The following is a 27,529-nucleotide window of genomic DNA, read 5'->3' on the forward strand; positions in this document are numbered from 1 at the left end:
TTCCAAGCACCGCCTGTCCTGTTAACTGAGGACCTCCCATGGAAAGATGATGCTAACATTCACAGGCATCAAATCACGCAGGTCACCTTGTTAGTGTACTTTCAAAGAGAGAGGCACCTTTTTGTAGTGAGTGCACCTATTCCGGAACACCCTTACTCACTTGGTGTGAGCCCCATTCCTTAGAGAACAGTCTGCCTCACTCTGTGCAAGTCACCCCTTGCTGCACTATCTCTCAAACTGGGAGCCAGTCCCATGAAATGCTTTGGAGAACTGACACACTCATATGGTTACAGCTTCACATATTGGAGCTCACTAATTGCATGTCTCACTTCCTGGAGAACAGCCTAAAAAATCTGAAGTAATTCCCATGCCTTAGTGCATAGTTTCAGTCAATGCTGCATGTCCCGTACACTGACACACAGTCTCCCTCCTTGTGCGTGAGTCCCACTTCCAGGAGCACAGTCTCACTCACTGGATTTTTAGTTTCACTTCACAGAGCACCTTGTCACTCACTAAATGTGTTTTTACATTATAAACTACTATTTTGTCGCTGGGTGCGACTTGCATGTCTTGGTCTCACTCACTTAATGCTGCACGTTTTTGCACAGACCGACTGTCTGATCCTGAACTACAGCCAGATAAGACGATTTTGCCAAAGTACTGCTGGCACCAAGATCAAAACTCTACATCACACCAGTGGCAATAAACAACTGACCCACTGTTGTTTTATGTATATAGTGAACATTTTGCCAATATTGTGGCCTTGTTACACTTTTGGAAGTCTGAGTTACTTGCTACATGTTCTGAAGAAATAATAATAGTATATAATGATAATAATATCCATTTTTTTTTAATCCAAGTAAGTAACTGCGGATTGGAGAGCTATTGCAGCCAAGACTTGGCTGAACTGACTACACACTGGTGCTTTTCTATGCACAGTTGCAAAGTTAATTCACTGCCAATCTCTTTTTGTGGAAAAGCAGCTATTCCAGGTTACCTTTCTGCACACTACTTTGGCGTTAGTCGCCTCTAAACCACTTCGACGATTATCAAATAAAGAGGCAGGCGCTGGGAATTGGAAAGCGGGAAACAGAGTTTAATTCTCTCCGGAGCAGAACACGTCAGATCGGACAAGAGGGTATCTTCTCGAGGTGCTCTAACAACATCTCTGAGGCCCGGCCTCTTATACACAGGTTTATTGCTTTATTACATACAACACATTCTTGACAATGCTTTGATGTACGGAAAGACATCCCCGGAATCCCCGCTCCAGGCCTGTTCCCACACATATCTACAGTAGAGGTCCCCACCCCAATCTCAGCATGTGATGGCTATCACGCAGCTGGACATTCCGCTGGGAACGGGAATATGTGTGATCGGTCGGATCTTGTGGTGTGAAGACATTGATTAATTTCAGCTCCTTTGAAGAGAGGCGAGTCTAGGTGATGGCCTGGGATCAGCTCGGACAATCGGGCACAGGGGAAGGGGTTTATCAAGGGATTCGTTTGCGTGAATGAGATAAAAGGGTATGTGGGTTCCGCACTGGATGTGGCTCCGGGGCTGGGTCGCGCTGAAGCTGTTTTATGGCTCCCACAGATGCTTGGGGGTTGCCAGCGCGCGGGGGATGATCGCAAGGCCGGGAAGACGTGCAAGTGATCAGCAATGTTACGAGAGTGGCCATAGTTTCTAAAATGGCTGCCGTTTACGTGCTCGCAAAGGCCTAAAATGGGACAAGATGGTGCTGGTAATGTTCACTCCATAATCTAATATTCAACAGTGTACCCTTTGAACATACCCCGACATCTTGCTAATTTATGTCAATGTTCATTATGTGGTGGATCTCTGTTTCGTAGAAAACTTTCATGTATTCAGATTTATTGTTCAAAGTCATAGGGCATAACAAATTTGTAAACAGAGAGCACAAGGGCGGTATGCATTGTATCCCCAGGCAACACCCACATAAGACAAGAATTGGCACCAATACAATTATCAATAATATCCAGCCCCAGTCTTTCAAAGTGGTCCAAAACCAGCCTCCGAGTGTCCAGCCGTCTTGTTCCTGATGGATTTCCGAAGATAGTCTGTGGAGGTGTTCTATCGCTTTGTAGACGGAAGGTGAATAGTCTGGGACAAAGGTGCAACAGCTGGCACCGATGATGCGGCATGCTCCTCTGCGGTCCGCCAGCACCACGTCGAGCACAAGGCGGTTCTGCAAAGCCACGAGGTGGACCGCCTGCAGCTCAGCTGTGTTGTTAGCAATGATGCCAGCTGTGACGTTCAATGCTGTTTCGACTGCTTGGGTCAAATGACGGATGGCCCGACTGTTTGACATCGGACCCCAGAAAGGAATGAGTCCCTTCGCAGCATCAAGGAACTGTGAAGAGGTGGAATCTGCTCGTTCTATGTCCAATGAGCGCTTCTGCCTGTGGTATGCTGCCGGTGCCACATAGGTGGGGGGGAGGACAAAGGAAATGTAGCAAGTGCCTCCCCAGCCTTTAGGGGGCCAGGTGTAGGCTTTGGTGCCGCAGACAAAGTACATGTTGGGAGATGCTACAAATGAAGGGGGGTCAGCAGTGTTCAAAGTTCTCTTGATAGGACAGGAGCTATGGCCCACCAGTTTGGGCCCATGGCCCTCGATGCAAACAAGGCCCGAGACATTCACCACAGATAGGGCCACAGTCAGAGTTTCAGCAGTCTGTTTGCGCAGATATGAAAAGGTGGGTCTGGCTGGATTGTTGAAAACTTGCATCTCGAGCCGTTCTTTCTCCGGAATGCTCAGTTGAAGTGTTGCGTTTGAGGTTTGAGGGCAGAAGGGAGTGGAGGCTTTTCCTGTTTTGCCCAGCCAGAACCCATCGTAGAAGTGTGAAATGGTTTCGCCAGAAGTTGCATTGTCCTTGTAACTCTCCTGCAAGAGCATCAGCCAGGCAAGGCAGGACCCATGAACGGAGAAAGGTGAAGGGATGAAGGGGATAGAATGTTCAGTTGCATGTGGCAGCAGCCCACAGACCCAGCAGTTGGTGGCATTGGCAGCGAGGTTGTGCTGGTGTAGTAATTGCACAAAGGAATTGTTCCAGAACTCCTTACGCCTTTCTCGGAGTTGGGGTGGATGTGAAACGAGATAGTGTTCTCGTTTGGTGGTGGGCTGCACAGTAGGTATCAAAGTCTCATGGGCCGGTACATTTTCTTCCACGATCCAGAAGGTGGCCATGAGAAGGAGGCATAAGAGAAAAGAAATGAAGAGGGCAATTGTCTTTGTTTTATGTAGTTTTTCAGTCCTTGGATTTCTATAGTTGATCCTCGGAAGTCCGGTTGCTTCCATCACCTTCATGTCGAGGGCTTCCATCACTTTCAGGAGGGCCCGGTAGCGGGCAGAACCACACACTTTGTCGGCGTCTCTCCCGGCAGCCTTTGTAGTGTTAGCTGCCGTTCTGAGACTGTTGATTCAGTTAGTGGCCTGCTTTGACGGAACCCTCCCCTTTCGTCGCAAGTTGTACCATTCCCTGGTTGGCACAGTGGGATCGGGAGACTCAGTCAGTTCAAGTCTCTCTGGGTCAGGGTAGAAACTCAGGGCTGGTCTGTCTTTCTTCAGGAGTTCTTCTTGGGTGTCCACGTTTTCGTTCGTCGTTAGGGTTGGTGAGATCCGCCGACAGTGATGTGCGTGAAGCCAATTTCGGTTGCCTTCCACCCGGAGTGCTGTTCGAGTGGTGATCAAAACTTGCCAGGGGCCCGTCCACCTGGGTTCCAGACTCTTCGTCCTCTGGAAGTTCCTCACCAGAATGAATTCACCGGGTTGGATGTCGTGTCCGGGGCCCCTGGATGCATCTGGAATGGCTTGCTGCACCTGTTGGTGGATAACAGTTAGTGTTTTTGTCAAATTATGCAGATAATCAGACATTAGGATGTCTGGGACATCATGGATGGATGTCGGCTTCGGCGCGGCCCATATGTTCATAGGTCGGCCGAAGACAACTTCATAGGGGGTTTAGTGGTGCTTGGTGGGAGTGGAGCGCATAGATAGCAATGCCAGCGGGAGAGCGTCTGGCCATTTCAGTCCCGTGGTGGCAACTATTTTTGCTAGTTTGAGTTTCAGTGTGGCGTTATGTCGTTCCACTAGGCCTGCAAGTTGGGGGTGGAAGACGGCGTGGAACTTTTGTTTTACACCCAGCCCTTTCAGTATGAGCTGGATAACTTCGGCTACGAAACGGGGGCCATTGTCGCTCCACAAAATTCGACAAAGGCCGTAGCGGGGGAAGAACTCTTTCAACAACACCTTTGCAGTGGAGATGGCGGTGTTGTCTCGAGTGGGGTAGGCTTCCACCCATTTGCTGAATGCACACACAATAACCAGTACGTATTTTAGACCATGGCACCTTTCTAGCTGAATGTAGTCCATTTGGAGGACCTCGAAGGGGTGGTTGGGGACCCCAAACCCTCCCCGGGGTACTACAGTCCCTCTTCCCGGGTTGTGTTGCAGGCATATCAGGCATTGTTGAACCAGGCGTTTTGCTGCGTCAGCTATCTTGTCTTTGTGCCAAACTTTAGAAACGAGTTCAGTCATGGGGTCAGATCCTATGTGTGCAGGGGAGTGTGCCATGGTCAGTATGGGGATCAGATAGGAATTTGGTAACAACCATTTGTCAGTGTCTTTCGTTCGCCAGCAGCCTTCATCGTCTTTTAGTCCCACCCGTGCCCATTCAGTCAGTTCTTGTGGGGTGCTAGTCATTTGAATGTCTCTTATGGTCTCTCTAGCGTCTTTCCATTTCTCTCCTTGAGACCGGGTTACGTACATGCGGGTAGTTGTCCTATTCTCAGCTGTAGTTCGTGCAGTGATGTCGGCTAGTGCATTCCCTTGCCCTATGATGTCAGTGACTTTCTTGTGTGCCTGGCACTTGATTACCGCTAGCTGTTTGGGGAGGAGGACTGCTTCGGTCAGGGCAGAGACTAGGTCTCCATGCAAGATCGGTGTGCCATGTGAGGTCAGGAATCCTCTCTCCTTCCAAAGGAGCCCGAAGAGATGATCCACCCCGAAGGCATACTGGCTGTCTGTGTATATGTTAGCGGTCGTCCCTGCTGCCAGGATGCACGCTCGCGTAAGGGCAATCAGTTCTGCTGCTTGTGCGCATCGTTGTGTGATGCGAGCTGTCTCGACAATAGTTCGGGCTGTAGTAACAGCGTATGCAGCGGAAGTGGTACCGCCAGGGAGTTTAATGCATGAACCATCCACCCATAGTTCGCCGTCAGGTTCTGGGAAAGCAGTATCTCGGAGGTCTACCCTGCTCCTGGTCTGTTCGTCAGTGAGGGTCACACAGTCATAGAGGGGAGCGACATAGGGGTAATTCTCGGGCAAGGGTTATAGGGTTGCTGGATTCAGAGTGGTGCATCTTTTCAGAGTTATGTGGGGTGCCAGTAAAGTCAATTTGTACCCAGTCAGTCGTGCGCTAGTCAGATGTTGGGTTTTGGTCTGGTTCAGGAGGGTATCAACAGAATGGGGTACCAGTACGGTGAGGGAGTTAGAGAGCACAATCCCTTCACTCTGTCAGATGGAGACCGCAGTGGCAGCTACGGCTCGAAGGCAGGCAGGCAGACCTCTGGCTACAGGATCAAGAGTGGCAGAGAAGTAAGCGCAAGGGCGTTGTTTGAAGCCGATGGATTGTGTCAGGACAGATAAAGCGCATCCTTCCCTTTCGTGAGTATTGAGGGAAAAAGGCTTGGAATAGTCTGGGGTTCCTAAGATAGGAGCTGAACAGAGGGCATCTCACAATTCTTTGAAGGAAGATTGGCATTCGGGGGTCCAAGGGAGTGGGAAGGGGACCTCTTTGGCTAGGAGGGAAAGTAATGGCTTAACAATAAGGCTGAAGTTTGGTAACCACTTCCGGCAAAAGGAGGTTAGGCCTACCAGGGAGCGGACTTGCTTCTGGGTTTTAGGGACAGGGGTGTCTAAAATGGTCTGAATTCTGTCGGGCGTAAGTTTCCTCCCTTCTTTGGACAAAAGGTGGCCTAGGTATGTCACTTGGGGTTGACAAAACTGCAATTTCTTCTTGGAAACCTTGTGACCATTCTCTGCAAGGAAATGTAGGAGCTGGATGGTAGCTGTGACTGCAAGGGGAGTGGTGTCGGCTGCTAGGAGGATGTCATCTATGTATTGGATAAACACTACTCCATCCGGCAACTGGACTGCGTCTATCTGTCTCTTGAGGGCCTGGCTATAGATGCTGGGACTTTCGGTGTAGCCTTGGGGTGCTCGACAAAATCTGCACGAGCGGGATTTTAGGGTAAATCCGAAAAGGTAGCGGCTGTCAGGGTGGATGGGGATGGAGAAGAAGGCGTTCTTGAGGTCAATGACAGTGAAAGTGGTGGCAGTGGACGGGATCAGGGTCAGGATGGTGGTGATGTCGGAGACCACGGGGTATTGTGGCACGACTACCTTGTTAACCTCTCGGAGGTCGATGATGAAGCGGTACGCTTTCTCATCTCCCTCTCCTTGTTTCTTTATGATCGGTTTGATAGGGCTGTTACAAACGTTGCTGACCACCTCCTCTACCACTCCTGCATCTACTAAGGATTGAATAATCTCTACAAGTGCCTTCTCGCCTTCGGGAGATATCCTATACTGTGGGAGTGTTGGGAGCGTTGCGTCCTGTCGTACAGTTTTATGCACAGGGTCAATCCTCATTCGTCCTACGTCTGAGTCGGTCTTTGCCCATAAGTACAGGGGTAAGGTGTCAAGCAGTGATATGTCGGCGTCAGTCACAGAGAGCATGTGTCGTGTGGGACAAAGTCTGAGCTGGTTGGGATTGTCGTACAAAATGACTCGGACTCCGTCCGGCGAACATCTAATGGTGGCTCGGAAATGCTTCAACAAGTCAAGACCCATAATGGCGTCGGGGGTATTGGAGGAGAGCAGGAATGTCGTGTCAGTAGCGTGGTTTTCCAAAGCAAAAGGGATTGCTGTGGACAAGGGATTAGTGGAGGGCGTTCCATCAAAACCTATCGATGTTACATGTGAGCCCGACAAGGGTGCCCTTGGAATCAGTCGTTTAGATAAAGCACTACGTGTTGCTCCTGTGTCTACCAAGAATGGAGACTTCGTGCCTAGGACCTTAGCAGTGACATAAGGGCCTTGCTGGTCAACATAGAGCTCGACTGGATCCCTCACTTGCCTTTGGCAGTCCTATGCAAAGTCGTACGTGTTGTCGTGGTCGGACTGTTGGCACTGGTTCTGTCGGGGTCGGTCAAACGTGTTCGTTTTACCGGGCTTTTCGCCGCTATTGTCATTCGTGTGCCCTCGCCCACGGCCTCTATTTCTTGGATCGTTCGTGGAGTCTCTCGTCTCTTTATTCATGATCATTTCCAAAAGAATCGGACCCTGGAATTTCCAATGTCCGAGCCCTTTACAAAATGCACATTGGTTCTCGGTCAAATCCCTACGTCCAGCGTAGGATGTGGGTGCGTTATCTCTAGGAGGTGGGTTTCTAGGGGTAGTCCGTTGGTAGTTTCTTTTATAGGGTTCCCTTCCTATCGTCACTCCCTGCAACTGTGCAATCATAACTCTTTCTTTTAGGTCTTTCTTCTTTTTTTCCGACGCCCTATCATTTTCATAGTACTGGGCCATCTGAAGGATAGCCGCGAAGTTTGGAGGCCGCCCAACTACTCTCGCTAGTCTGCAGTTTCTGTGAGACTTCCTGTAGCAGACCTTTAACGTAATTTTGGACAAACAAGTGATGTCCGGTCGCAGTGGTCATGTCCTGACCACTATAGTCAGAAAACACCGTCTCGAATCGAGAAAAGTATTCGGAGACATCTTCTTGGGGTTTCTGACGGCAAGCCGTTACAATTGACCAGTCTACCTTTTTCTCAGGGATCAGTGTCTTTAGCTTTTGAACAATTTTGTCTGGGAGTTCTAAAATAGCCGTTAAGGGTTTCTGTCCGGGATCTCGTTGTCTATCTATGTTCCATGTTCCTATCAAGTTGTTTCCAGGTATGTCCGAACAGCTCAAGGTGGTCGACTTTCCGGATTTGCTTCCACACATCAGCTGGTAGACATAGCCCGAAAAACAAGTCGATGTCTGCTAAAGTCACGATTGTAGAACTTAGGGCTGTACCTAGTTCTGTATAAAAGGCTGTGGGGGTTCTTTCGTCAGTCTGGTAAGGTTTTTCGGAATGTCAGGATGTCCTGTCGATCCCAGGGTTGGTATACCCAGTTATAAACTACCCTTCCCTTTGCGTCCTGATGGTTGATTTATTTATTTATTGGTGGTATTTATAGAGTGCAACACTCATCCCGAGGGATATCACGGCGCTATGTACCAGAGAGGACTACTGATAGCGTATGCTGAGAGGTTACAGGTTAGGGAAGAGGTGTGTTTTCAGTTTTTTTTGAAACTGAAGGTAGTTTGTAGTATGTCTTAGGTCGGTAGGCAGGTCGTTCCACCTTTTTGCTGCAAGGTAAGAAAAGGAGCGGCCGCCTGTTCTGACTTAGTGGATACGTTTGGTTTTAGCCAGAGCTGATTGACACGAGCGTAGGTTCCTATTGGGTACATAAAATCCGATCTTCCCTTGAAGAATTGTAGGGCCGGAGGAGGCAAGATGGCCGCTGAAGCTCTGTAGGAGTCAGTCGCTCACTGACCCCTCTCTGACCTAAAGCTCAAAATCAGGCAATGGAGCTTTGAAACAGCATGCAATCGGCTTTTTGGAACCAACAGACAGGAAACGCTTCTGTGAGATTAATTCACGGCGGAATCACTGGCCTCACACGAGCAATTTTGAAAGCGAAATCAATCTATTTCAAAATCCTCGAGGCACTTATGGCAGAGATGGGGACCCGAGGCAAAGATAAGCATCTGCAGCAGCAACAACAGCCCATATATAGCGGAGCGCATAAGGAGATGCCGCAGAAAGAAGCTGGAAGAACGGGCGCAATTCCAAAAATAAAGGCACCAACTACCAGCAAAAGAACCACCCCCACAGTCTCTACGATCACCAAAGCACAGATGCGCAAACTGGAGAAAGCCAGTGATAAAGAGAAGGGGATCAGCCAAAGTAAAGAGGCAAGAGGCAGCAATATCACCCCAGCGGCGCGAGAATCATCGGAAAAGAAGAAAAATGATGTTACCTACCGACAACTATCAATGTCCGAAGTTTTCAGCGCTAAAGCTCCGCCAGAGACACCTGGCTCGGTCACAGCAGTCTCACTCTCCACGGTACCAGGGCCGGCTGCCGACACAACTCAGAGTGTCCTCGAGGACGCAGGCGGTGGGGTTGCTAAGCAACCAGAGCTCACGGAGCTTACGGAGCTTACGCTTACCGCGGGACGCCATGTAGAGGCTCAGCCAGACGCTGGGGAATGGGAGCTGATGCAGGAGAGGCGGAATGAAGGTCGGGAGCTGGAAAAAGAGGTGAGAGAGGCTGATGGCGGGGTAAAGACATCGGGGGTGTCAAACACTGGTCAAATGCTAGAAGCATTGATAGAAGTGGAAGCGGAAATGCGAGAGGAGAAGATTCAGGCTCAGAGAAAAGAAAACAATGCGCTGGGTGAGGTCACTGCAAGCCCTAGACTGGACAATAACTTGATAGAGGTGGATCTAACAGAAGGGGCTGAGGGGGATAGGTTCTTCTCTGTTCCAGAAGAATCGGAATCCACGCTTGCAAGTAGCAATGACGAAAGGGACTCAATGGACTCAGATTCAAGCTCAAGCTCTGATGATAGTGGCAGCTCCAGGGGAAGAGGGACACAAAAAAGGCGGAAAATGACTGGGAAAATGACTGGGAGCTCACACAAGGGTACACAAAAGAAACTCGTGTGGGACTACTCCGCTACCTCCAATATGTATAAAGATAATGAGCAAGAGCTTCAAAATGGTGGAGGGAAACTGGACTTAATGTTTGCTACATTAAAACAGATACAAATGGAGGCGAGAGCCGAAAGTCGGAGGGCCAGACATGATACGAAAAAAATCCAAGCCTCAATCAGGAAAATAAATAAAAAGTTTGAAGAAGTGGAGGAAAGAGTCACTGAAGTTGAAGAAAGAACTGGTAGACTAGAAGACGAGGTAACTGATTGGCAATCATCTAGAGAGGAACAGTCTAAGAAAGTGGAAGACCTACAGTGGAAGGTGGAGGACTTGGAGAATCGCCAGAGGCGTAATAATGCCAGGCTCCTCGGAATAGAGGAAGGGATTGAGGGGCAGGATCCCAGAGGTTTCGTCATCAAGCTATTAAAAGGAGCCTTCCCAGAGGCCCCATGGATTTGGGAACAAGAAGTGCAGAGAGCCCATAGATACCCACTTTTTGTAAGGAAAACTCAGAAAGAAGGTTCAGGAGCTCTACCCAGGGCTATGTTGGTATTTTTTGGCAACTTCCTGGCAAGGCAAGAACTAATGGAGAAAGCCAGGCCTGATGCCAAAAAAACGGTGGAAGGAATAACTTTCTTTGCGAGACCGGACTTCTGCCACATAACAGTGGAGAGACGCTGGAGGCTTAGACAGCTGATTAATGCATTCCAGTCACAAGGAGCAGAGGCCTACCTGATGTTCCCAGCAAAGTTAAAGGTTATCTCAGCAGGAGAATGTTTTTTTCTGAGATCAAAGCGGGTGAATTCCTGTCAGAATTAAAAGAACAAGGGGGTGCTAGTAGAAAATAGTCAGGGAAGGGAGTAGAAGAAGCCCAAAATGTGTAGACATAAAAGTTGGATAACTTACCAAGCCTGATAAATAGAAGTAGTACTGGACAAGAGGGGAGGAGAGGGGGAGCGACTCTACAACGCTAAGCGTACACACATAGGTCAGGGATGACCTATTTGCCTGTCACAGGGGGGGAGGGGCAGCAGCAGGGGTGGGGGGGTTAAAGGGGGGGAGGGGTAGGGAAGAAGTCACGGGGAAAAGGTGCTGGTGTAAGATAATGCAGATTTGTAAGGAGTGTAGTGATGCAGTAAAAGAACACATAGAAAAAGACAAAGAAATAGCTGAGGCACTGGTAAAAGTTAAACTAGAGATATGGCACTTAGGATAATGTCAATTAATATCTGTGGGTTAAACAACATGGAGAAAAGGCAGAAGTTCTCCGCGCTGTTGCGATACTGGAAAATTGATATAACCTGTATACAGGAAACGCATGTAGCAGCTGATGACAAATTTTTGCTTGGTCAGATGGGGTTGGAGATCCTTGCTAACACAGGACAAAAAGAGCGAAATAAGGGGGTGGCAGTCCTGGCCAAAAAAGGGGTGGTTAAAATTAAAAAGAAAAAAGAGGATTCGGAAGGGAGATGGGTGATGCTAGACCTAGAAACAACAGCGGGAAGATGTACTCTGGTCTCATTATACGGTTCAAATGAAGACGAATCGGATCTATTAGAATTTTTGGATAATGAGTTAGCCTTGTGGCCAGAGCCTGTGATTTGCTGTGGGGACTTTAATATTAATGGGATGTATGGAGTAATAGGCGCAAGTGGGGGTGGGTATCAAGGAAGGAAAAAAAAGGTGCATAAAGCAATACAAAATCTCGCTAGACACAACGCATTGGTGGATACATGGCTGGAGCTCAATCCGATAGGATCAGGTAGCACTTATTATTCAGCACCACATCAAACAGTTGCCCGCTTGGATTATTTCCTCATCTCTAGCTCATTAGTTAGCAGGGCTAAAATAGATTGTCTCCCAAGGATAATGTCGGATCATAATCCGTTGGTGTTAAGTTTAGCAGTATTACAAAAAGTGGAAAAAATAAACCCGACATGGACATTTGAAAGAGGCTTGCTGAAGGAGGAGGGTTATATCGCAAGGATGCAAGAATGGATGACACAATTTTGGGACTTAAATAGATATTCAACCACAGCAGATATGGTGTGGGATAGTTTCAAAGCAGGAGTAAGGGGAGAGACATTAAGTTTTTCTTTGACAAGAAGTAAAAAGGAAAAAGATAAGATGGATGAGGACATTAGAAAGTTGTTGGAGATGGAAAAAATGCTAGTAGAAGCAATAGAAAAACAAGAACCTATTGAACATATTTTAGTGGCCATAGAGATGCAGAGATCAGAAACAGGGATTACTCTGGTACAAAAAACAGCGAGAAAATACTTAGCACATAAAGAGAAATGTTATGAGTGCAACGAGAGGGTGGGACATCTGCTTGCAATTAGAACTAGGCAAACCCTAGCTGCAGGAGAAATCAAAGAAATTAAGGATTGTAATGGGATAACTGTTAATAAAGCAGAGGAGGTGCAGGAAGAGTTCAGGAGGTTTTATGAGAGACTATACGCGCAGGATAAAAAAGATGAGGAGATAGAAGCAAAAACCTTGGAATACCTAAGGCAAGGTCAAATGGATGGGATGAGCATAGAGGATAGGGATAAGCTAGATACACAATTAACACTACAGGAGATAAAAGACGCAATATTTAGTTTACCATCTGGCAAAGCAACGGGACAAGATCAGATCCCAGTAGAATTTTACAAAACTTTCTGGGATATACTAGCCAAAGATATCTGGATAATCTGTTGCTTGGCACAAGGAGGCAGAACGGTTCCTCACTCTTGGGCGGGGGCTGATATAATCGTATTATTAAAAAAAGATAAACCCCCCACCGATCCGGGCTCTTATAGGCCTATCACATTGCTTAATGCTGATGCGAAGATATTCTCCAAGGCACTGGCCAACAGACTGAGCAAGGTGATAGGGAAGGTGGTCTCCCCCATACAACACGGGTTTATACCAGGGAAGGGAACCACAGAACATACTAGACAGCTGATAACCATTTTGGACGCTGCAGCGGCCGTAGGTGATCCAGTCGCTGCGATCTTTTTGGATGCCGAGAAGGCTTTTGACAGGGTCTCTTGGGTCTACCTCTGGAAGGCTATGGAATGGGCTGGAATAGGGCGAGGATACATAAAGGCAGTCCAGGCATTATATAAACATCCCAGTGCAAGGATCCGTATTAATAGATCTTACTCTAATACAGTGCAGATTAGACGAGGGACTAGGCAGGGCTGCCCAGTCTCACCATTACTATTTGCAATATATCTTGACCCATATCTGAGAAGATTGTCAATAAATAGGAGGATTACCCCAGTTATACTACACGGGAAAGAATATAAACTATTTGCCTACGCAGATGACGTGGCTGTCATAACACCGACGCCAGAGGAGTCACTGGTTGAAATCGAACAGGAGGCTAGGAAATTCGGTGAGGTGTCTGGATACTCAATAAACAGGGGGAAAACACAGGTCGTTCAGAATATTTACACTACATTTGTAGACGCAAGGGTCGTCTCAGATACAAAGTATTTGGGTATCAGGGTGACTGCAGACCTTGAAAAACTAGTAGAGATAAATTTGGAACCACTGCTAGCCAAAGTTAAAAGCAATTTGGAGAGAGTAAATAACTTACACCTGACTCTCATGGGTAGAATCAACTTTATCAAAATGGTTACTTTTCCGAAATTTTTATATTTGTTCAGGGCAATCCCACTCTTATTTGAAGGGATTTGGTTTAATAGAATAGAATCAGCGGTAAATAAGTTAATTTGGGCACAGGGGAAGACACGTAGAGCATATCGGTTTTTAACACTACCACGTGAGAGAGGAGGCTGGGGTGCACCTGATTTTAGATTCTATTACTGGGCGGCAGCTCTACAATACTCCAAAGGTCTATTAGGTGGAAGTGTTCAGGAGGAGGGGATGGGGAGGAAAGGGCCGGCGAATGTATATAAAGCAATCCTTGGTGACGCGGCGGAAAATGCTTTGGTAGCAACGGTGGACTTTGCATATTTTAAGCACACAAGATTCAAGACACTGACTGCGATATATAAAGTTTGGAAAGCGATAAGGAAAAAATTGGGACTGGGAAGGTACAATCGATATTTAAGACTTTATAGAAATGATAGCCTTCCGATAGAAATTTTTTGGGACACAGTTATGAAAGAGTGGGACGAGAAAGGGATTAAGAAATTGGGAGACTTAATGGATGAAGGGGGTGCAATCTTAATGTTCCAAAATGTACAGCATAGGTATAAAATAGCTGGACATAGCTTCTTTAAATACCTACAAGTGAGGAGCTATTTCTATACAAAAACGGGGGGCGCAGGAGGGATGGCGAGATGTAAGATAATGGATTATTTGGGAAGTAATTTATCATGTTCAATAAGACAGCTGTATGCAGAATTACAAGTCTATAAAACTGATGACAGAGAGAAATACAGCAGTAAATGGAGAGAGCAGGTAAATGCAAGACCTGAAGATTTACAGATCTCCTTAGATCTGGGTAGAACTATTTTATGCTCCGCTACACTTCAAACTCAACACTATAAAACAGTTTATTCATTATATTATACACCAGCCAGAATTGCCAGTTGGGGAGGCTCCACGGGAATAACGTGTCCAAGGTGTAATTCAGCTCAAGCTAATATAACACATATGTTTGCACAATGTCCACAATTATATACTTTAAAACTGGCAATAGAAGAGTTTCTGGAGAATTCACTGGATATAAAAATTAAATTATCTGAAGAGTTAATAATCTTGGGGGTTAGCGCAGACGATAATATAGCCTTCCCAGAATTCTTATTCATGGTCGCAGCAGTATACAGGATAATTGTCGCAAAAGCATGGAAGGACAAAACTGCACCGTCATTCCAGACATGGGTTGCTAGATTATTATCTACGTATAATTTGGAGAGGGCAATTTATGACAGAAAAGGAAGGAAGGCAAAAGCTATGGGGTGCAAGATATGGCTTCCCATTGAGCAGTGGAAGAATAGGAAAAAGGATGGGCGGTAATAATTGAGAAATGTGTTGAATATATAAGGTTAATAGTGATGTTCTGTTATGCGCCATATTTATGTCTTTGAATTTATGTCTTTGAATATGAGTATGTTAAATCTGCATATTATTATTGCTATTATTTAGCAGTACAAATCTGTATTCGTTTTAAAAGAATATGCAAATGTATAAAAACACACTGGTTGTAATAGAAAAATGGGGGGGGAAAAAAATTTCTTGAATAAAGATATTTAAAAAAAAAAAAAATGAAGAATTGTAGGGCCTGTTTTATATAAAGTCCTGTGGGCATGGCTAAGCAGTTTGAAGGCAGCCCTCTGGCGCATCGGGAGCCAATGAAGTTTCTTTAGGCACTCCGATGCCGAGTCTCGTTTGCCTTTGTTGCATATAAGTTTGGCCATCAGGTTTTGCAAGACTTGCAGGCGGGAGAATAATAGTTTATTCATCCCTACAAATAATGCATTCCCGTAGTCTAGGCGACTGACCAGAAGAGCTTGTGTAACTGAGCGTCTGCAGTCCAGGGGTATCCAGGGAAATATCCTGGCGCGGAGTTTTAGTATGGCAAAGCCCCTACCACAAAGGGATCGGACGTGATCCTTCATGGACAGGGCATCGTCCATGATGATTCCCAAGTTCCTGGCGTGTTGTTTAGGGGTGGGGGCCGGTCCCAATGAGGATGGCCACCATGTGGCATCCCACACGCGTTTTGCTCCACCAAACAGAAGAATTTCCGAGTTGCCTGCATTCAAATTTAGATAGTGGTTATGCATCCATTGGGCCATTTCGGAAAGGCAGTCGTGTAGCTTAGTTTTGGCTGTTTCGGGCCCCTCGTCCATGGCCACCATCAGCTGCGTATCATCCGCATAAGAGCAGATGCCAATGCCCCACTTCCTTCCAATGTCAGCAAGAGATGAAATATAGACATTGAAAAGGGTGGGGCTCAGTGAGGCACCCTGGAGGACCCCGCAGCCGATTGGGTTTGGCCTTGAATGGAACTGACCCATATGTACTGCCTGGGTACGATTACTCAGGAAAGAGTGTAGCCAGTTCAATGCTGTAGATTGGACTCCCTTGCTCCGGAGTGTGTTCAGCAGACAGTCGTGGGATACCGTGTCAAACGCCGCTGACAGGTCAAGCAGTATCAGTGCCACCGCTCCTCCTTGTTCGGTGGAGGATCTGATACTGTCCGACACTGCCAGCAACGTTGCCGCGGTGCTGTTATTGGCTCTAAAGCCAGTCTGGGAGGGATCCAGAAGGAAGTTGTTTTCTAGATACCTGGTCAGCTGTACGTTGACCAGTTTCTCCAGGGCTTTAGAGAAATAGGGAAGCTGGGAGATGGGTCTGTAGTTCTCTGGGTTGAGAATATCAGATCCCGCTTTCTTCAGGAGGGGGGTCACTGACACATTCTTCCAAGCATCAGGGAAGGAGGCAGTGGCTAACGATTTGTTAAAAAGATGAGTAATCCGGGGACAAAGCGTGAATGCAATTTTAGCGAACACGAAGTTGGGGCATGGGTCTGAGGGGGATCCAAATTTAACTGTGTTCAGAACTGCTAGGACCTCATCTACAGAAAGTGGTTCGAAGCTGGTTAGGCGGGGTGCATTGCCTAAGCCTGGTTGGTCTTTGGATACTTCTGGTGACACAGCAGTCTTAGATGGGTTGTCTGAGTTACCGTGGGTATTTTGGGGGGTAAAGGTGGCGTATATTTTCTTAATCTTTTCTGAAAAGAAAGTGCTAATACGCTCACAGACCTCCGTCGAGGGGGTGAGAGTTTGTGAGGTGCTAGATGGTTTACTAAGCTCCTTAACTATTCTGAACAGTTCTTTCGCTGAGTTGCTGTTTTCTTGAATACGCTGAGTAAAATGGGCCTTCTTTGCGTTTTTGATGGCCAGAAGGTACTGCTTCCGTTTATGGACATAGATTCGTCTTGTTTCACTGTCCTTGGACTGTCTCCATAGGTGTTCATTTTTTTGACATTCCTTCTTAAGGTTTTTTAGGTGGGGGGTATACCATTTCTCAGATACGTTTTTTTTCTACATTCTCGCATGGGGGCTAGTTTGTCTAATGTTTGTAGTATTCCCGCCTCTAGTAAGGCGACGTCATTGCAGACAGGGGAATCGTCCGGTAGTTTGACATCAATCTCTCGAAAATATTTCTCAAAATTGGATTCATTAATTAGCCTCCAAGCTCGTTTAGAGATGTGGGTGGCTGTTTTGGGTTTCAGAGGTTTACCGGGAAGATTAAGTGAGAGAGATATAAGCGAGTGGTCTGACCAGGATAGGGGGTGGACTTCTCTTATATTGGTAGATTTGATGTTGGTAAATAGTAGGTCTAGGGTGTGGCCAGCTGAATGTGTGGGGCCCACTATCCACTGCTTCAGTTGGAGAATTCCCATGTCATATTCCAACTGGGACGTTCCTGGTGGCATCCATTTTCTCATAATGAATGTTGAAGTCGCCAACAATCATATAGTTTTTGTGTTTTAGGCAGAGTGGCAAGAGTTGATTCAGTAATTTGGCGCAGAGACTAGCCTGTTGTCCGGGGGGATTGTATATAACTGCACCAGCCAGGATAGTGAGGCCCTCAAAGAGTACTTTAAAAGGTAGGGTCTGATGTTCAGTGTGGGCAGTTATTGGTTCGGCAAAGCATGTTAGATGTTCTCTGAATATCACAGCAACCCCTCCTCCTCTAAGCATGGGCGGATCTAGTGGATCTCGCGTACGCGAATTTGCGTATTTACGGATTCGCAATCCGCGAGAATACGCGAACTCTCGCGGACTTGCGGATTTTCCAGTTTTTTGTGTTGGCGAGCGTTCGCGCGGATTTTGGGACAATTTCGCAATTGCGAACTTACTTTTCGGCTCGCAACGGCCGCGACTATGTTGTTTCTACGTCTGGTTTATCATCACAGGTTCACAGCACCCTCTGTTTCACCACTGCCACCCTCTGGGACACCCATGCCACCCTCTGGTACATCCTCACTGCCACCCATTAGGTTTGTTTATCACTGTAGTTTATGGGGGTTGAAAAAAGCAAGCACACCTCCCCTACTTCAACTGCGATGAATTAATTTGGGGTTGATTAATGTGTCAGTTATTTTGAAAGTTCCAGTCTGGCTGGCACCTGCTTCCTTCCTTATCTGTAATTTGCTTTCTGTTGCAGTGCAATTTTTTTTCACAGGACCTTTATGGTCTACTTGTAGCTATTCTATGAGCCTGCTGTTTGGGTCATAGCAGGGTCATAGAATAGTTGCAAACTCTGGAGGGGCCCCTCAGGAAGCACTACAGTGAATGTTACTAATGTTAAGTTTGAACTTTTGCACCTGCTCATTGCTTTCAGTTTAGCAAAAATCGTTTTTTCTGCAATTTCGCACGTTTTTTGGTGCGCGAATCCGTGCGAGATCGATTTCGGAAGCCGCGAATGCTTGCGAATACACTAAGTTTTTCTTTGCGACGTGTATGTTCGCGCGATTTTGTGCGTGTTCGCAAGGCGCTTGTAGCTATACGTTTGCCAAGTTACCCTAGCGGTCGTACACGGGCGCGGCCATCTTGTTTGCGTGACGTAATTCCGTTTCCGGCCGCTATGTGTAATCTCGCAAACTGTGCTGCTCGCTAGTACAATTTCGCGCGTGCTCGCGAGGAAAATCTCGCGCGAACTTACCCACGCGGTCGTGAACGGGCGCGGCCATCTTGTTTCTCATTCATTGCTATGGTTCTGGGCATGCTTTCTGTATCCTCTCTGAATCTCTGCCATCCTTTGTTTGTTTGAAGTTTATTTGATCTATTTTACTTATTAATCTATCCCTCTATTTTTCTAGCTCTATATTTTTTTGTTTTCTGCTGCTTTTAGTTACTTTTAAACTACTTTTTTAAACTCTTTTCTTTTCTTCTTCACTATTCTATTTCTTCTTTATCATTTAACTTTATTTCTGCCCAGACCATGGTAAAGGGAGCCGGGAAGCACCCTGAGAAGGGGAAGGGTCCCGCACCCCGTGCCCGGCTCCCGTGCGGGCGTTTGAGGGGGGAGCAAGTGGTGCCACGGGAGATCTTTAGCGCGGAGGAGGTGGCCGCACTCATCTTCCACGTCCAGCGCCGCCTCCCCAAGACGATCCTGGGAGGCGGCAAGATCGCAACCGGCTATGGCATTCGGGAGCGCCGGAAGCGGTGGGAGAAGGTGTGCCGGGCCATGTTTCAGCTCTCTGGGGTCCGGCGCACATATAACCAGGCCACCCACCGCTGGACAGATGTCATGGACCGGGAGCGGGACTTGCTGGACGCGCTCGGCGTAGAGGTCCCCGGGCTTGGTGAGTAGTAGTAGCTATTCATTTACTACTCTGTTTTATCCGGCTCTGTTATTTGCAAATCTTTGTTCTTTACCAAGAGCAATAATGCTGCCGATTACATTGAGGTAAATTATATTTCAAAATCTTCTATGCATTTCAGGTGCACTGCTCTCCTTCTCAGTAGCCTTGCTTGCTACTATGCTTATTTGTTTTGTATTTTGTGTTCATTTCATTGGCCTGAGAAATTATGTATGAGTGTAGTGTAAAGATAAGAACTGCGTAATGCTAGACACTAAGGGTCATATTTTCAATTACCGGCGCATCCCTGCAAAGTAGCAGGGATGCGGCAGTAATTGTGTGCCATGCCACCACCACCCATTGGCCCAAAACGTCACAGAAGCCTTACGCATCTGTGCCGTAAAGGCGGCGCATTGCTGGAGTTGCGTGCCAACGATGGCGCAGCTCCAGCAATGCTCTGGGGTACCCTATCTCCCCAATGCTGCATCAAGCCGTACGTCGGCTTCAAGCGCGCACGGTTTGAGTCATGCATCATTGTCCTAAAAGTGACTGATTGACATCTTGTAGATTTCCCTCAGCCACTTTTAGGATTCGTTCCTGCGCAGGTACGCCCTCCCTTGCGCCGGAACGCCCCCTGATGGCGCAGGGCTTTACAACGTGATGCATCGCCCATATGCCCATATGTTTTTTTTTTTAATATATATGCCGCACCAACACCATGGCGAGTCTTTTGTTCTGCCGCTGCGTCACAAAAGGCACGCAACAATGGAGGAAAATGAGCCGCAAGGGACTTCTAAATCAGCGCCAACAGACTGAAGTCCAGTCCTTCCTTTAGACACATGGCTATAAGAAGAAATAGTGGTGGTGGTGGGTGGATTGATAGTTTGAGTATTCACTGATCTGCAAGCAGGATGGACTTTGTCTGTCACTTCGCGTGCTGCGGACTGCTGCCTGCCAGGCCTAGGCAAACCTCTTTAGTAGTCTGTTTATTGAGTTACATAGGAACTTTGGAAGTCAACGGTCCGCAAATCAGGCAATACGAATAACGTAGTATACCACATGAGATAGATCCCGTGGAATAGTTGTCTATCTATTTGCTATTTCTCCGAAATATTTTGTTATTGTTCTTTTGAAATGGTTGATTTGGTTGACAAATCTCATCCATGTTTTCTGGTCTTTCTTTCTTTCATGTTGTACATCAGCTCCCCCCAAGGGCAAGAGGACACAGGAGGAGGAGGGTGCTGTTCAGGAGGATGCAGGCCAGGATCGGGCAGGCGAGGGCTCCTTTGCTGGCCCCAGTAAGTTTTAATTTTAATAAAGAGTACCTATTTTTTCCTAGCGTTCCTCATTCGATTTTTCTAAATCGTCTTTGATCTTCTTGTAGACTGGATATAAATTCTTATCCTGCCTCGAATATGACTCCCTGTGGTATTACTAGATTATTCTTATTAGTCTGTCTGTGTACCTAACTAAGATTGGACATTTGGCAATTCCATTGGACTCCCATTCTATTCAGCAATAGCTCTATGCACTGTCTCCTTACTGACTAGATAGTGTGGCAGAGTCATTTAGCTCCCGAAGTCACCGATGATTGATCCCCAATGATCTCTAGATTATCGTACGCAGGACAAGAGTACGGAGTCACAGTCAAGAAGTGTCAGAGGCACTCATGCTTGCAAAAATTCCAAAACCTTTAGCTCATCCACTCTAGTCTTGAGGACCAAAAACCACAGAGTCTATTTAAGTTTAAAAGCTTTATTAAAAGTAAACACATTTATTAAAATCTACTTTGTCATAAAACTATTTAACTGAAAACGGAAAAGTGCTTAGTGTTGACGATTAATTGGACACATTTCTTGTGGTCGAGCCGAGCTCTCACCTGGTTTGAACTTGATCCTGGTCGTGTTCTTAGAAGTCAAGCTTCTGTCTGTTAGGAGAAAAAGTGGTGCGTGTTAAAAATAAAAAGCAAGCATTCATCAGTTGTGCATAAAAGTGCAGCAAGACAACAGCCTTCCCTAGAAAAAGTGACATTTTTACTTTAGAGTAGACAGTCACAAATTATTACATTGTAGTCTGTTTTTTTAACATTTCTTTATTACTCCTAGACCAAATATTATATAGTAGTGAGTGGTGTATTATAACATTCTTAAATGTACTTTGTAGGTGGAACATCTGGTGACGGGGCCAGCGCGGAGGTGGCGGTGTTGGGCGAGGACTCGGAGGACTCTGGGGAGGAGGCGGTGCAAGAGCCGGCGGACGGTCCTGTGGGGGTTCGCACGGTGGTGGCGGGAACAGGTAAGCTATATATTCCTTACTTATTGAGATTGAAGACTGCATAGTGTGCTTTCTGCACGGGTGTATTACAAATCAACCAGGTAGTAGCCTCCTCGAAATGTACTTCGACCTAGCTGTGAAGTTTTTGGTGAGAAGAATCCCAATAAGTTCTTAGATGAACGTGATGGATGGGATGAACGAAAAGCGAAAGAAGGGTGTAAGTAAGTGGGACGCGAAATTGTATGATGGCTGGCAAAGAAGAACGATATGTGTTTGCTTGGCCCCCGAGGTGGCTGGGAAGGAAAGAATATGGTATGGTGCATAGCTGGGTCAATGATGAAGCAAGGATGGGTGGAAGGACAGCAGCCTGGGTGGGTGAAACAGAAACTGTATGTGTGCGTATACTTTGAATGAATGGATGCCTGGAGCATGGTATTCTCTGACTCTTAGATAGCACATGTGTATCTAGAGAGAGTAGATGGTCGCTGGATGAACTAAGTCTTACCTTGAAGAGCATGTACCACCGCACCCGCACGTCCGTTCCAGTGCAGGGAAGGCAAGGAAAAGAAATTGTAAATGTGTCCAATACTACCATGAATAGTAGCAGTACTTTGTATTGCAACTGCAAGCACAGCATATATCTGGTTATTACGGTGGACACTCCGTACCTCTCTTAATAACTTTAGTTTAGTTGTAGTACGTCATTCATGTGTGGGTGTATCACTGTTCACTCAATATTAAGCAAAGCACCTAAAGTCATCCCATATGTCATCAAATACGTCCCATGTGAAGTGATAGATAATCAAATTAGTTAGCTTCTTCATTTTCCTTTTCTAGTACTCATTTGCACTGTAGGGTGAAAGGTAAATTAATTAAGCAGTAGCCCTCGTAACAGAGTATTCTCAGTGCCACCCGTAATAGAAAAGTAATAGCTTCACCACCTGCATGTACTGGACCGGTACAGTAACGCAAGTCTGTCTCACTCATCATGGTGTGCAACTGTTTTTCTCGGGTGCAAGTTCACTGTGCTGCCATTCTGCCGGCTTGCATAAGATAACGTACCAATTTTCCTAAACAAGAGAGAAGAAGAAGAATAAGACTGGTGTACTGTCATAGTCGACTGTAATGGAAGTCCATAGTGGTCGTAGAATTTGTTCATTAAACTACCACTAATGTTAGAGCAAGGATGCAGAAGTGGGAGGTTACATAGATACTGTCCTCAATAGTTATGTACTGTGCTTTCAATTTGCTACTTGTACTGTGACCCAACTCTCGGCTCAATCACTTTGTGTTATTAATGCTAAGGAGCATTGGTTACAGACTATGTCTTTCTTTCTTCATATAGTTGCTCCTTCCAAATCAACATCACGGAGGGAGCATGCTCGAATGGCCCGGCAACGGAGGCTGGATCCCACTGTCGCCGAATATCGGCGGCTGGTGGCCCTGGAGGAGGAGGAGGACACGCAGTCGACCGGTGCAACAACAACATCCTCGACTGGGACCGCTGCATCCTCCTCCGTGACGCCACGGGACGCCAGCATGCGCAGTGCTCCAGCGGGACCGAGCCGGGCTAACAAAGCCAACCGCCACCGCCAAGCAACAGAAAGACCAGCTGCCCCCCACAGGAGCTGCAAGGCACACCAACGCCGCCTAGGAGTCCGAATGTCCTACCTGGAGCAGGAGGTCCAGAACTATAAGAACTTGGTGGAGGGCCTCCGCTTCGAGCTTGCCACCCTCCGCAAGGAGTATGATGCCCATGCCGCAAAATGCACCAGCACCCTCCAGTAGTGGAGTGTCCCTTGCCCTTTTTTTATAGACTTTTGGGGGGTGGGATTTGGGAGTTGGGATCGTTTTGGGACTTTTCAAAGACAATCGTTGGGGTTAGGGTGGGTCTTGAGGGAGATTATTTTGTTAGGGCTACATAAATATACATTTTTAAACTTTATCTGACCATACCTGTTTTTTACTGCTTTTCAGTCTGGTGGGTGGGGGATGGGGGTGTAACAGTAAGTTTGTTTTCCTGAACAGTCGTAGGACTTTAGTAGTACTACCGTCAATCTCTCGTCTAGTCCTAAATAATACTCCATTATACTACCTCCCACCAAACGCTTATCTTACCTGTAATTTGTGTTAGAAATTAGGGCTAGGCCCAGGGCTGGCTCCACGTGAAATGGGGATTAACGTTGGCAATCCTGGGCGGGTGAAATTTCCTCATTGCGGTGGTACTAGTGGTGTGACACAGTGGCAGTTGCATGCCTATGGAAAAAAAGAAAACGAAACCTGGTTTGTCCTTACTGTAGCATTACAACTGTTACGGTACGATCGAGAATATAGCAGGTGACAGTACACTAGAACAGTGCCATAATGTAGCCTAACAAATGGTAAAGTATTTGCTTGCAAGTATAACTAGTACTTGCGTTGAATTTATTTGACATTGGCTCCTACTACTAGAAGATATGTAGTACTGAAGCTGAGTAAGTCTAGAAGATATCCTCGTATTCCTTCACCAGCCTGTTGCTATGACCTTATCCTCCCCAGCAAGTGTGTGGAATTATTGATGTCATTTTAGTCAGACATCAAGCAAAACAACACAGCTCGGGGGAAGAGGGTTAGGGTTTGGAAAATGGATGGGAATGGGGGTTTCTTTTTGGGTAGGTTTTGTTGAGAGAAGAAAAAAAAGCACAGCATGGACAAACAATAATTGAAGATAAAGAGAATCTTTGGGTACAAACTAAAGCTAAGCACATGCAGTCACACTCATAGAATAAAACAATGGATACTGTATCTGTATTGCGTATGTTGTTGGAGTTGTCCTGTTGAATTTGGTAAGTAAGTTGCATGCAGCAAACAATTCCTCTTATTGGCGGCACTCCTCCATTCCAGCTGACGCTTCGTCCATCAATGTTGGTGACCACTGACAGAAGACACCCTGTCCACTGCCTGCCTGGCGGATGTTGACTGAAACCCGGCCTGTAATTATTGAACGGAAAACAGGAAGTGCTATTACAATACCACTGATAAATAAATAAAAGGTATGTACGCTGTGTGGTGCAAAAAGTGACACTTTGATTTCCCTAATAGACAGTACAATATTTTTGAAATTGCGTGCTCTGTCTGAGTCACCTTTTTAAGGATAAATAAGTATGGCCAAAATATTATAGCGGATCTTTCCCCTCAAGGTAGGTGTACTGTAAACTGTGTTTTAGAACAAAATTTGACCTTCCCAGCAATGCTCCCACCAAGACCCTTACTAAAGCCAGTCGCAAAAATGTAGAAGACCCCCAATCAGATCTCCAAAAACGATGCCTAGCAGAAAAATGGTGACAAAACGTACTTTGAAAGTAACAGTAGGCCCAAATACAGACTGTGGATTGTATTCAAACCACTTGCAACCAAGCAAAAGTATCCATAGCCAGCATCGCTCCAACAGTGCTCTAAAACCCCAGAACTGCGTTGCAATAGAACCCCCCGAAACACATGCAATCCTGCTGCTAGGGCTAACCCTAACGAACCCTAACTTACAAAAAGTGCCAAAACTGGTGTTTCCTTATGGATTTTGTCCAAAACACTTCTATCCGGTATTAGACCTTCCCAGGAATGCCCCAGGCAAGACCCGCCAACCCACCCGCAAAAAACCACCCGACAACACCCCCAAACAGCGAAAAAGCTAAATCTCATACTTACAATATCTCTCGGCCTCCAGTCCAAACGCGGCGCTGTGCAGCTAGGTCATCATCATCAATCATCATAACTCCTGTTTTCCACCACGGATTTCCTGAAAAGCAAATGCAATCAAGATTAGACTGTCGCAGCAGTGCTTCGACAGAGACCCCGGCCGCAACCCACCCACGAACAGCAGGAAGCCCCCCAAAACGCTACATTGAGCAAGATGTCAGAAGAAATAGCAAAAAAAAGGCTGTTCCTTAAGGATTTTGTCCAAAACACTTCTATCCGGTATTAGACCTTCCCAGGAATGCCCCAGGCAAGACCCGCCAACCCACCCGCAAAAAACCACCCGACAACACCCCCAAATAGCGAAAAAGCTAAATCTCATACTTACAATATCTCTCGGCCTTCGGTCCAAACGCGGCGCTGTGCAGCTAGGTCATCATCATCAATCATCATAACTCCTGTTTTCCACCACGGATTTCCTGAAAAGCAAATGCAATCAAGATTAGACTGTCGCAGCAGTGCTCCCAGACACCAAAAATCACCCACAAACACCCGGAACCCCGCCAAAGAGCACCTGAAAGGCAAGCAAGTCAGCAAAAACGGCAAGAAATTTCCACCTCATATTTGGTCCAAAACACTTTTGTCCATTATTAGAGCTTCACAGCAATGGGCCCAAATCCGTCAACTCACCCGCAAAGAAGTACAACACCCCCACAAGTGCTGAGTCTTTCTTCATTGGGCGTAATCCAACACTCTGCTTTGAGGGAAATCACAGTCTGGAGGAGGAGGATAGAGGAGCATGTTCTTCAGAACTTGTGAACCTGAGGAATGTAGACTGCGGCACCTTCAAATCAATAAGCAAACAAGTGAAGACAGTTCTGCTGATGGTCTTGTTTTTGGGATTAGGTGATTAAAGTTTGAATTAAATTAACTGTGCAAAACAAAGAAAGAGAGACACACAGGAATAAAAGTGAATAAGGACGAAAAAGAAAGTTCTTGATTCATTGTCTCATTTTCAGGGCTCGGTGTCAGGGAATAAGAAGAAGATTTCGTCATCATACTCTGCAAATTCAGGCAGGATGAGGTCAGTGCCACCGAACAGAGAACAAATCCCCTCATCTACGTTGCCGTCCTCCTCGTCTTCATGCGGCGTGCTTTCTCGTACTTTGTAATCTGGTGGTATGAGGTGCTGATTCATCTTGATCATTGTCAGCCGCTCCACATTTTTGGGCGAGAGGCGGCTCCGTTTGGGAGTTACAATGCCACCAGCAGCACTGAAAACACGTTCAGAAGACACACTTGCGAGTGGGCAAGACAAAAAGTTTATAGCCAGGTTGTAGAGCTGTGGCCACAATTGTTTTTTGCCATGCCAATACTGCAATGGCTCATCATTAAGAAAGACCTCTGTTGAGTCATTCATATAGTCCTGCACCATCGACTCAAGGTCATCAACGGTTCCTCCACTTTGCTTACTTTTTGCTGTGCCTTTGACATTTTTTCGAGAACCATACCCAAGCAAACTTAGCCAATCCTCCTCAGCAGCCACTGTTAGTGTTGTGTGTGGTGCAGATGATCCAGTTGCCGGTGTCTTTAACGGCTGAGAGGTCACTTGTGCCCCAGCCACAGGTGCAGAAGTGGATTCTTGTGACTGGGGATGGCCTGCTGATGCTGATGCTGATGTACTGTCTTCTCCTTCAATAACCTGCCGTTCTTTTTCAAACCTCTTGGCTGACCAGGCTAACCAATGTTTGTACTTTTGAACATCTGCATCAGCAAAAGGAAAGACTGCTTCGCCTGCCAGCGCCTTTTTGTAGCGTGGATCCAGAATAGTAGCACAAATGTAATGCTGATCTGACTTGATCTTTTGAAGACGTTCATCACCACGTAGGCGCTCTAATAATTTCTCAGACAAAATAAAATGGTCTTTTTTTTGTACATCTTTTTCAAACTCAGAAGACTCCGCCATCAGTTGGTGCTCCAGCATGCACAACAATGGGATAGCTTTTCCCAAATTACAGTCCTCCTGGCTGACTGCACGCGTGAAGAACTCAAAAGGACGAAGCATGTCTGTCAGGCTTTTAACTATGTCCCATTGCGCCGCACCCATCCGCAGGTCCTCCTTCTGAGTTGTACCCTCTGTTAAGAAATAGTGATCGAGTACCGTATACTGCTCATACAGACGCTCAAGCATGTAGAAGGTTGAGTTCCAACGTGTTGCCACCTCCTGGATGAGTGCTTTCACTGGTATTCGACTTTGAAGTAGCAGCCTCCTCAGATGCTTCCGGGCCTTAAAAGAATGGCTGAAATGGTTGCACATTTTGCGGCAGGTGGCCATTACCGCGAACGCTGCACTGTCTCTATCACTCAAGAATTTTTGAACTACCAGGTTGATACAGTGCGCCAAACACGGCACTCTGAAATAGCCACCCAGCGACATGGCCTTAACTACATTGGCGCCATTATCCGTGGAAACATAACCAATCTTGCGTTTTTTGGGGGATAGCATTTTCAAGAC

This window comes from Lissotriton helveticus, chromosome 5_1 (assembly GCF_964261635.1).
Source record: "Lissotriton helveticus chromosome 5_1, aLisHel1.1, whole genome shotgun sequence".
Taxonomy (NCBI): domain Eukaryota; kingdom Metazoa; phylum Chordata; class Amphibia; order Caudata; family Salamandridae; genus Lissotriton; species Lissotriton helveticus.